General features: G+C 43.6%; 1 long non-coding RNA gene across 4 annotated transcripts in view; it reads left to right on the top strand.

Annotated features, from left to right (window-relative positions):
* LOC109488953 overlaps positions 1–11523 on the top strand; it is a 15971-nt gene extending 4448 nt beyond the window's left edge. The window contains exons 3-5 of one of the 4 annotated variants that reach the window (XR_004624961.1): positions 4574–4690; positions 7829–7976; positions 9791–11523. This is a non-coding gene — a long non-coding RNA (uncharacterized LOC109488953). Of the gene's footprint in view, positions 1–4573; positions 4691–5924; positions 7809–7828; positions 8264–9790 lie in introns of those variants that run through there. The other 3 variants (XR_004624962.1, XR_004624960.1, XR_004624963.1) reach the window with 3 other exon arrangements.
* Positions 11524–11827: the final 304 nt, after the last annotated feature.

Genomic DNA, 11827 nt, shown 5'->3' with positions numbered 1-11827 from the left:
AAAAAAAAAAAAAAAAAAAATAGAAGAAATGAATTCACCCATTTCTTCCAGGCTCCATCTCTTGTAACCACCAATCTGTTCTCTGTATCTATGTGTTTGTTTTTGTTTCTGTTTTTTTTATTTTAGATTTCACATATAAGAGAGATCATACCATATTTATCTTCTCTGTCTGACTTATTTCACTTAACATATTGCCCTAGGGGCGCCTGGGTGGCACAGAGGTTAAGCGTCTGCCTTCGGCTCAGGGTGTGATCCCGGCGTTCTGCGATGGAGCCCCACATCAGGCTCCTCCGCTATGAGCCTGCTTCTTTCTCTTCCCACTCCCCCTGCTTGTGTTCCCTCTCTCGCTGGCTGTCTCTCTCTGCCAAATAAATAAATAAAATCTTTAAAAAAAATAAAAAATAAAAACACCTAAAATGATAGGAGTATGTCGAAGAGACACAGGACACAACTGAAAGTTCTCCCAGTGGCCAAAGCAAGGCAAGTTGAGCAATAAAACCAAGTAGTATTGGATTATAACACACAGTATAAAATAATTATCCAGGAGTCCTCATGCTATAAATAAATGATTGAATAAGTAAAAGAACACATGGAGGAGAACAGACAGATCTCCCATACAGAAGAACTCCAAACAGCTTATGTGGAAACCTCAAGGGAGTATTTCTGCTCCATCTTATGCTTCACCTCAAGATGGTCAAGCGTAACTCCCCACTTCTTATGTGTGGGTTGAGCATAGTGAATTCCTTCCAAATCATATAGAACGTAAAGGGGTAAAAAAAATAACATTATAGTGGAGAAACCTGACAAAAACTACCTCAGCCTGGAGATCAAGGTCAACATCAACACTGATGAATCATGTTGATATCATGTACCCTCGATATGATGTGATAGGAATGTCACTTTGTGGTGACAGACCCCATGATCCCAGTATAATCAGGAGAAAGACATCAGACAAACCTGAATGGAGCACATTCTACCAAGTACTTGGCCAGTACTCCTCAAAAATGTCAAGGTTGTCAAAAACAAGGAAAGCCTGAGTAACTGTCATTGTCAAAAGGACACTTAGGAGATGTAGTGACTAAATGTAATATAGGATCCTGGGTGGGATTCTGGAACAGAAAAGAATATTAGGTAAAAACTAAAGAAATCTGAATAAAGTGTTGACTTTAGGAAATAGTAATAATTTGCTCACTAGTTGTGAGCAAATGTATCACATTAATGCAAAATATAATAGGGGAAGATGGATGTGGGCTTCACAGCCCACAGTTTTTGTGTAAATCTGAAACTATTCCAAAAAAATAATGATCCACGTATTAACCCATATTTTCTTTTAAAAAAATTACCTGAATTTAGGTAGATATGTTCTTATGTCTGAGTTTACTTTAAAATGTATCTAAAAAGGGACACCTGGGTGGCTCGGTCACCTGAGAATCTGGCTCTTGGTTTTGGCTCAGGTCATGATCTCAGGGATGTGGGATTGAGCCCCAAGATGGGCTACGTGCTCAGTGGGGAGTCTGCTTGAGGTTCTCTCCCTCTCCCTTTGCCCCTCCCCCTGCTCATGCTCTCTCTTTCTCTCAAATAAATAAATAAAACATTAAAAAAATGCATCCAAAAAATTAGATGGATTAATGGAAGAATAGATGGCTGACTAGGTGGATAGACACATGATAAAGCAACGATAGTAGTTGTCAATTGTAAAATCTAGGTGGTTGTCTCAGCAATTCCACTCCTTGGTATCTACCCAAGAGAAATGAAAACCTGTGTCTCCACAAGGACTTGTTTGCAAACGTTCAGAGTAGCATTATTCACAATGCCCAAAGCTAGAAGCAATTTCAGTGTCCAGCAACTGGTGAATGCATAAAGCAAACGTGGTATAGCCACATGTTGGAATACTACGCAGCAATGAAAAGGAGCAAAGTCCTGACACATGCTACAACATAGGTGAACCTCATGAAAGCAGCCCGACACAAATGACTACATGTTTTGACCTGTCAAAAATCAACTGACGCAGAGATGTGAGGATTTATTTCTGGCTTTTTGATTTTATTCTGTTGATCTATGGGTTTATCCTAATGCCAATACTACACTGTTTTTGTGACTGTAACTTTGTAGTAAATTTTTGAAATTGGGAATTGTGAATCTTTCAACTTTGTTCTTCTTTTTTCAAGATTGTTTTGGCTATTCAGAGTTCTTTGAAATTTCATATAAATTTTAGGATGAGCTTTAACATTTTGGGAAAGAAAAAAGACCCCCCCCCCCGAAAAAAAAAACCATTTGGGATTTTAATAGGGATTGCATTGAATCTGTATATTTTCAATCTGTGAACATGGAAAATTTTTCCATTTACTTAGGTCTCCTTGAATTTCTTTCAGTGATGTTTTGTAGTTTTTAGTACATAAGTCTTGTGTTTCCTTAGTTAACTTTACTCCTGAACATTTTCTTTTGATGCTATTTTAAATGGAGTTGTTCTATTAGTTTTTTTTTTTGGACTGTTCATTGCTAGTATATAGAAATACAACTGATTTTTATGTATTGACTTTGTATCCTGCAACTTTGCTGAATTCAGTTATTATAACATTTGTGTGTATGCATGCATGTATGTGTGTGTGAAAAGAGAGAGAAAGTGGGGGTATTTTGTATCCACAAATAGACAATACCTATTTTTCAATGACCTAAAAAAGAACATTTACAAAAATCATCATGTACATAATGATCTCTACAAATCTCCAAAATTCTCTTAAGACAATATAACAAAATGAAAAAAAAGCAATAAAATGATTTTCTAAAAAAATTACTTGAAATTCTGAAACCACATTTTTAAATAACTCAGTTCAAAGAAGAAATATAAATCCATTCATGAAATAATAGTAGTGAGAACATGACTTTATACACTAATGGCACTCTGCTCATAGGAAAATTTATATTACTAAATATTTTTTATTAGAAAGCAAAAAAGAAAAGAAATGAATCAAGTGTCCACCTTACATGTGTTAAGGATCTTTACAAAAACCAGAAATCAATTCAGACAAGATAAAACAGGAAAAAATATATTTTTGATTTGATTCAGAGCTGAATCGAAAGAGAGGGAAAGCTGAAAAACAGGTCCAAAAAGGGCAGAAACCCCAGGTGGCTCAGGGGTTACTTTCTGAATCAGGTAATGGAAAGCAATGAATCAGCTACAGCTGTTTTAGGTCTTATCATTTTGCTTAAGATTTAGTTGCCATGGAGAGAGCATAAAATTAGCCTAGGTCAGGTTTCATGTCTAATTTTTTTAAAGATTTTATTTATTTATTTGTGAGAGAGAGAGAGAGCACAAGCAGGGGACAGAGGGAGAAGCAGGCTCCCCACTGAGCAGGGAGCCTGCTGCGGGGCTCGATCCCAAGACCCTGGGATCATGACCCGAGCCAAAGGCAGATACTTAACTGACTGAACCACCCAGCCGTCTCTCATGTCTATTTTTTAATCTAGAAAAGTTTCATGCATCTTCATTGATGGTTTCCCCAAACCCATGGCCAATAGGGAGGGGTTAGTTCCATAGGAAAAACTGGGGTAGTTTATCAGAAGAAGGGGCAATGGACACAGAGTGGCAAAAACAACGAATCGTCCATTACACACCTTTAGAAGCTAGACTTTTGTGAGGCTGTTCACTACAGCATTTCTCTATAGTACCAAAAACTATGAGTGCTCAGTATTAACTGAACAGTTAAATAAAATATAACACATTTAAGATGGTCTGTGATGCAGCCATTACTAATTGTGTTTTGGATCAGTATTTAAAGATTGAGAAACTCGCTATGGAATATCAACTGTGTAGAGTCTATGAATTAAATAAAAGTTTTATATGCATATAACCAACACCTGAAGAGAATGCACAAAAATGGGATGTGTGTGTGTCTACACCTAACACCTGAACTTGTGAATATGACCTTATTTGGAAACGAGATTTTTGTAGATGTAAAAGTAATTAAATGAATGATTTTGAGATGAGAGCATCCTCGATTTTCCCCATGGGTCCTAAATCCAATGACCAGTGTCCTTGTAAGAGGCAGAAGAGAAGACAAAAACTGCAGAGAAGGCCATGGCCATTTGAGACACAGATAAAAGAAGCCGCAAGCCAAGGAATGTCTAAAGCCACCAGAAGCTGGAAGAGGCAAGAAATAAATCTCTTCTAGAGCCTTTGATGGAAATGTAGCCCTCCTGACACCTTGATTTTAGACTTTTGCTCACCATCACTGTGAGGGAATACATTTCTGTTGTTTTAAGTCACCCAGTTTGTGGTAATTTCTTATGGCAGCCCGAATTTGTATAACAAATTACCACAAACTGGGTGGCTTAAACAACATATATATATATGTATAACATATATATGTTTATCCACACACACATATAACAGGAATCTCTCTATAGATAGATGGATAGAGCTAATATGTAAAATTTATTTTCCCCAAATTGCCATATTTTCCCACAACAAAGATTATTGTTTAAAAATGTGGGTCTAAAGAAGGCTAGTAAATTTAATGTCAGACAAAATAAAATTTAAGTCAAAAAATTAAATGTGCACGTATTCTCACAGGCAATTCCGAGCGGGAATGCTAGCCACCGTGACGCTGGAAACCGCCCCAGCTGTGTCTCCTGTCCCCTGGCTGCTTTGAATGCCCCGGCTCCGGAGGGTTCTTTCCGCCTCCTTCAGGTACGGGTGTCCCCTTCCCCTCCAATCTGGTAGCTTGCTTTACCCCATTTCACCTTTACAAATGACCCACATCAGTACCGATTTTCACTAACAGGAGGACATCTGAAGAGGATTTTTGCTTTTAGGACCTTGTCATTGCTTCTTTACTTTACACCCTTACGCCACCTCCCTCCCTTTGCTTTGGTGTCCTAGCTGGGTGGACTGGTTTGGGACTGGGTCTCCTCCTCGGCTGCCGCCGTGGTTCCCGCCCCGTCTGACCCCAGCACTCAGCATCCCCGATCCCCATTGACAGGGAAGGGGAATCAGGCATTTACAGAGTGGGGATATTACCGCCTTTCCAGTGCTCCTAACCCATGGGGAGGGATGATGAGTAAAAACTGACGGCAACACGCCTGCACTACCCTGTGAATTCCGCTGCCGCTCGTGGCGGCTGTTTTCTCTTCTCCAAGGGCTGACGTGAGGATTACAGTTACTCGTTTTTGTTGGTAGGGTGGGAGTGGGGGTTGGAGGGGAAGGCGGGGCAGTGAAAACACAGGCCACCTTATTTTTGGAAACCCGGCCGAAGAAGGTGTTGTCCTCGGTGTTCTCGCTGCCCAGTATCCCCAGATCACCCAACAAAGCAGGCGCCATTTAATCAGGCGGATTCTGGAAAGGGGAGCTCTCTTGGGAGTCGCCGCAGGGTTGGGGATCACCTGCAACAGCACCAGGACCCCAGGCAGGGTTTACGCCCGAGCTGTCCAGCCGTCACCAGGTGGCGCCAAAGCGCAGCCGAGACCCCGGGGGATCGGCGTCCTGCAGCCTCTACCTGGAGAAGCACGGGAAGCTCGAGGATCGAGGATCAGACGCTGCGTGCCTCTCTTGAGAAGGGGCCCTGCCCTTTGCCCCCTCCCTAACCCCAGTTATGGCTGTGAGGTCCAAGAGTGGAGATTCTCTGGGGAGGACAGGCAGGCAGCCTGGAGAGATGTCAAGATTGTATCAGGACTGGAGGACCTGAGGATGGGAAAGTTTCACAAAGGTGGGCAGGAGAGGGTGCGAGAGTGGAAGTGGCCTTGGGGTCCCAAGCCGGAAAGTGAGGGAGACAGGCCACGAAGCTAATGTCTGCATATGTTCGCCCTGGCAGAAGTCAGGCCTGGGAGGAGAAGATGTTCTCCAGGGATGCCACAGTGGGCAGGAAAGGACCACAGAGCATTCAGATGACTTTCCCTTAATGCTACAAATGTTCCCCCCAACTTAGATGCAACCTGCTGTGGGAAAGTGGGAAGCGGAAACCCCGATTGACTGGCAGATTCCTGAAAAAAACAGAAATAGCTGCGTTTGCCTGGAAATGACTAATATTTGTGGGTGGCTGATGGGTTTTATTGTTTTAATAACTATTAGGAGTAATAGATACTCAAAAAAGAGGACAAGTTTTGTAACAGAAAAATAAAGTTACATTTTGTTTTACCAAACCTAGATCTTGGCCTGTGAAAGGCAGATCAGCTACAAATATTTGTAAAAATCGATTGCATATAAGAAACCTTAATAAATTCCAAAAATCAGAAATTGCAATGACTATATTCCATAGCTACATTGTAACCAATAAATATGTCAAAGCAAAACAAGAAAACCCAGCCACTTGGAAATCATAAAAGGGGCGGGGAATTATTCTAAACAGCACTAGAGTCGTAGAGAAATCAAGATCAGAATACCAGAATCTTTAGAAAAAGATTAAATAAGAAAACACCGCATATTGATGATCAGGTATATGGACAAAGCTGTGTCTTCTGATATAAACTCACAGCTTTAAATGCTTTTGTCAGCTGAGACAAAGAGAATTTAATCAACTGAATACTCCACTTAGAATTTTAGAAAAACAAAATCTTTTTTTAAAAAAAAGATTTTTACTTATTTATTTGAGAGGGAGACAGATCGAGCGTGAGTCGGGGAGGAGGAGCAGAGTGAAAAGGAGAAGCAGACCCCTTGGGCAGGGAGCCCAATGCAGAGCTCAGTCTCAGGACGCTAGGATCATGACTTGAGCTGAAGGCAGACGCTTAACAGACTGAGCCACCCAGGCGCCCCGAAAAACAACAAATCCTTAAGATAGGAGTAAAGAAATAACTGCAGAGATAAATTAATTAGAAAAATTAATTAGTTATTTTTAAAAAACGAATACACAAATAACACTAAGAGAAAATGCAAACTGTACATCTCTTACTTAACTTGTCCTTCAGAAATTACTTAGCCATCTGTCTGAGCAGCAGGCCCTTCCTTCCCCCCAATTTGCCCACCGTGCCCCTTTAAGGAGAGTCACTATACACCCTCCCTCGTAGGTTAGAGCCCACTGCCACATGATCTGACATAATCTTCAAAATCCTGAAGTTCCCACAACTACATGGCCAGGAGGAGATTGGGAATGTCCCTTTTGAGGATGAGAGCAGGTTGATACAAGTCACTGACCAGTTGTAACGTGCTTATATTCGTGTGTGTGTGTGTGTGTACAAGTGTAAGGCTGTGCATAGGTATGTGTGTTCAGGTATGGGTGTACAAGTGTGGGGGGTGTACAAGTGTGGGAGTATCTTGTTTTCTTTTGGTCCTTGAATTACTCTGAATTGTGGAATTCAGATGGTCTCTAAGTGTCTAATCCCAACACAGAAGTACATTTTTATATGCTCTGCAACCACTGATAGACATGTATTATACACTAAGGATTTTAATGAATTCAAATTGTGCACCCCAAAAGAACAACCAGAAGGTAACCGCTTTGATTTTCTTGTCCACCTGTATCAATCATCTGTAATAACAGCACCATATACCAGGGACTCAGTGCCAAACGATCATCATCTCAGTTGACCTTTCATTACGTAGGACGTGTTATGATTATTCCCATCAAGAGCTAGCGAGGGCTCAGAAGGGTTAAAGTGATTCGCCCTGCATCACACACCTATCTCAGTGCTGATCCACGGGGAGGTTTGTATGGCTCCCAAGATACTGGTCTTATCATTATGCTATAAAAAGTATAATAAGTTTTTTTTATGATAAAAGTATTTTAAAAATTATTTTTGAAGTATTTTTTCCTTGGAGCATTAAAAAGTATTTTTTCTTCATTCTTATTGTATACATATAAAAAATAGTATGTACATTTGCCTTGGTCTTTTTTAGCTCTAGGTGTGACCCGAATCAGGGGTCCCAGTATAGGCAGAGCACGGGACACTGTTGTGATATGAGCTCCGTAAGGGAGCTGCAGAATCTGGAGGTTGTTCACTTGCATCAAGTCCAGACCCCTGCTTGCCCTGCAAGAATCTGCCAGGTGGGAAGACCTCCTTGTTCTCATAATCCTTCAGTCTCTAGTCTGGCCTCAGAATCTGCTTTTCCTCATTCTGCTGGGCTTGCTTCTCTCAAATGAGCAAACATGGTGCTGGCTGGCATTAAAATACCGCAGTTGCTACTACACGGTGAGTTTTCCGTACTTGAGTCCTATTCAAGATGTATAGACTGACTACCTTGTACTGTTATCGAAATTTAGTTATTTTTTCACGAAGTGTTTCTTTTGATTTGTTAATATGATAAGGTTTTCCTGGTTTGCCACTTCATCAGTTTCCCCATTTTGGTGTCCAATCTTAAGCAAAATCCATGGCCTCGCTAGACCTTGCTAAATCTGAGCATTGGCAGAGCATCCCAAGGGCAAGAAGACTAAAATTCCTAAAACTGCCTTGTCGTCACTAAGGTTTGATAGACCTGGGTCTCTCTGCCTACAAGTATTGTCAGTAGTTTCTCTGAGCTCTGGCGTATGTTTGCAGTGGTTTTTGCCTTTCCTTTTTGTTCTGTGTTGTGTGGGTGCTTTGTTGGGCAGTTGAAAGGAGTTGCGTTGAGGACTGTTAGCCAGAACATCCTCTCAAAACACAGTTGGGCTGAATCTTTGTCAGTCCTGTGGAACAGCCAGATACTGAATTTGGAGGTTTCTGGAGTTGGCACTGGGGGCAGTGGGAACCTTCCCTCTCCTTCCATCCCTCGCCACCATGCTCACTTCTCACCCTCTTCAGGAGGGCAAGTGAGGTCTGGCTAGATACAAGTGTCTGTGGCTCTGGAAAAGACTCACAGGAGTGTAGCCCCAGAGGAAAAAGCCAGAAGGGTGATCTAGACTGCTTCAAAAAATTCTGCCCTCTTCTCTTATGTTCAATCAAGGCTGAGGGTGAGGGTGAGTCTCCTTGAGGCTCCTTCTCTTCTGTGGTGGTCTTACTGACCAGGGTTCCTTCAGGTCTGTGCTTCTAACCATGCTGTGTGACCACAGCTGGGAGAAGCCCCCACCTCACAAAAGTCCTTGTTGTCACTGCAGCCGCCCTCTCATGAGGTCTCAGACAGACCTTCTGCTCTTGCAGTATGAGCTAGAGAGAGTGTGACCTGCCTTGGCACCAGGAGACCCCACTCTGAAGGTTGGGGGTCACTGCTGGGTGGCTTCTCCCCCTACCATTGTCTCCCTGTAGCCAGGTGTCCGTGCCCCTGACAAGCCTTTAGGGTTTTTCCTCTCTGTATTTGGCAGTTGAGGGAAATGACCCCAAAGAGTTACATGCTCTTAACAGACCCCTTATGTCTGAAGGATGAAGGGAAACGGGGATGAAGGGATGGGGATTGCAGTGGAGGGAGAAGGACCCAGGGTAAGGAGCCCGCATCAAGGACAGCCAAGGTGGGTGCAGTTTGGACGGTGAGGGGGGAGCGGTACAAGGTAAAGTGAGGGGTTGAGGGTCTGTATCATGATAGCAGTGAAGAGCCATTCCAGGCTTTGAAAGAGATTAGTGACATAACGTGATTTGTGTTCTAAAACAAGTCTGTCTGTGCTATGACTTGGAGCAGGATAAGTACGGTCTTAACAGGGTGTAGCTATGGCCTAAGTGAGAGGGGATGGCAGCGTGGGGGTATTGGCAATGGGTGAGAAGACCTATTTAGAATCTGGGAGCAAAGAATGAACGATGCACGTACAGCTCAAGGGTGAGGTCACACTCACCATTCTGTGCCCACTCACACCTCCATTCACACTTGCACCCCACCTTCCCCTGCCACTTGGTGCTTGGTGGAATGCACAGACACCAGCACATGCCCACGTCCCTGCCGTTCTTTCCTTGTCAGTGTCCTCGGATGGAAAGTTTTCTCTGTGAGTCATCTCAGAAGGAAAACTGGCACTTGGTACCTTTGGATTAGGGAATAAACATCGGAGACGATTGCTGAGAAGAGTGAGATCCCCAGGCATGGATCACTGGAGCTCAACAAAGCCATGACTTCATCTCACCAGGCCCTCCCTGAGAACTCTGGAGAAAGGCTAGCCCGCCACTCCCCTGCGGACCTGGCTCCCTGGGTCCTGGTCCCTGGAGAAGCTGCACCAGAGTGCCATGGTGACGGTGATCACGTGAGAGGCGTGGGCCCCCACCTCCATGCCCCGAGGACTCAGTGCACCACAGGTGGAAGGAGGTTTGGGAGCAGGACCCCTGGGCTTTCATGCAGGGCGTCTTAATTGTCTCGAGGACAGACACAGCTGAAGTGTGGTGTCTGCCTTCAGCCCTCCACCAAGGGCTAGTGACGCCCAGGCTGAGCGAAAGCATGGCGGGGGGCGGGGGTGGGCTCCAGGCCTAAGGGGAGGAAATACCAGAAGCCACAGAGGAAGGACCAGGTGCTGAGAGAGAGGGGTAACTGCTGGCCTCCAGGCAACAATCAAAAGTAAGGAAATGCTCAAAGAAATGACAGGCTCAGGGCCTATGGGAAGGCTGCCGGAGTCAACCTGAAGGAGCTCCCCAAGCTGGAACAATTGGAGCAATAAAATAAATACTGTAGTATTGCAGCATAACGTAGTATGCAGCATAAAATGGAGATTGACGTTTGAATACGTAAGTGGACGGTGGTGGTGGTGGTGGGGGGGTCTTCCTTTCCCCCAAATTTCATTTAACGTAGGTAGATATTCCCTCTAGGAGGTGGAGCTTAGTTCCCTTTGCACACGTGAGAATAGACTTAACTTAGTGGCTGGATTCCAAAGCATAGAATTTGGAAAGGCAAAAATAGTAATGCTACAGTGGAGGAAATGGGCGGACACCGCCTTAACCATGTGATCAAGGTAATCGTCACCAGTGATGAGTATGGATTTACGTGCCACCTACCGTGACACCAAGAGAAGCCACTTCGCCGCTGTGGCATTCTTTCCAGAAACTCAGGGTCCCAGTCTGGTCATGAGAAAAGCATCAGTCAAACCAAAATTGAGTGGTATCCTATGAAATACCTGGCCAGTATGGCTCAAGAATTCACCAAGGTTGTGAAAAACAAGGAAAGCCTGAAAAGCTGCCACAGACTGGAGATCCTGGATTGGATCCTGGAGGAGAAAGAGGACATTAATGGAAAAATCCAGTGAAATCCGATGAAACCTAGAGTTTATTTAGCGGATATGTCCCCATATTTGTTTTTTAGTTTTGACAATGTATCATGTGTTGACCTAAATAAAGAGGTAAACTGAGGCAAGCTCAAGCTACCAGAAACTGGGTTTAGTCGGAATATAGTGGTGGAATTGCATTTTGGGAAACGCGTGCTATAGCAAGCTACAGGCGGGGCTTTTGAGGTTTGGGGGCAGGCCGATTTATGGGTGAGGAGTGCAAAGATGGGGAAGTCCAGCCAGAGTCCAAGCAGTTAAGTTCACTGGCTTGGGAATGGGGAGATCTCGGCAGATGTCTATTGGTCAGGAGATAAGTCTTAGTCTTCTGTAAATTGGGCATTTATGGCAAAACAGTCTTTCAGTTCTTTTTTTTTTTTTGAGATTTTATTTATTTATTTGAGAGATAGAAACAGAGAAAGGGAGGGGAGAGAGAGCATGAGCTGGGAGGAGAGGGAGAAGCAAGCTCCCCACTGAGCAGGGAGCCCAACTCGGGGCTCGATCCTGGGACTCCAGGATCACGACTTGAGCCAAAGGCAGACACTTAACCAGCTGAGCCACCCAGGCGCCCCAGTCTTTCAGTTCTTAAGTTCCATTCCTTTGAGGGTGCACGCATGAGATTCTCCAGTTCGTATCCTCCAGTTTCATTTTAGATTGGGACCCTTCCATATGTGTAATGTAAGCGGATAACGTCAGGGGAGACTAAACTGGCCGAGGGGTGTACAGGAAGTCTCTGTACTATTTTCACAATTTCT

This window comes from Ailuropoda melanoleuca, chromosome 4 (genome assembly GCF_002007445.2).
Source record: "Ailuropoda melanoleuca isolate Jingjing chromosome 4, ASM200744v2, whole genome shotgun sequence".
NCBI lineage: Eukaryota > Metazoa > Chordata > Mammalia > Carnivora > Ursidae > Ailuropoda > Ailuropoda melanoleuca.
Note: the sequence above shows the minus strand (reverse complement) of the source record. Positions and strands in the feature narration are given on the sequence as shown.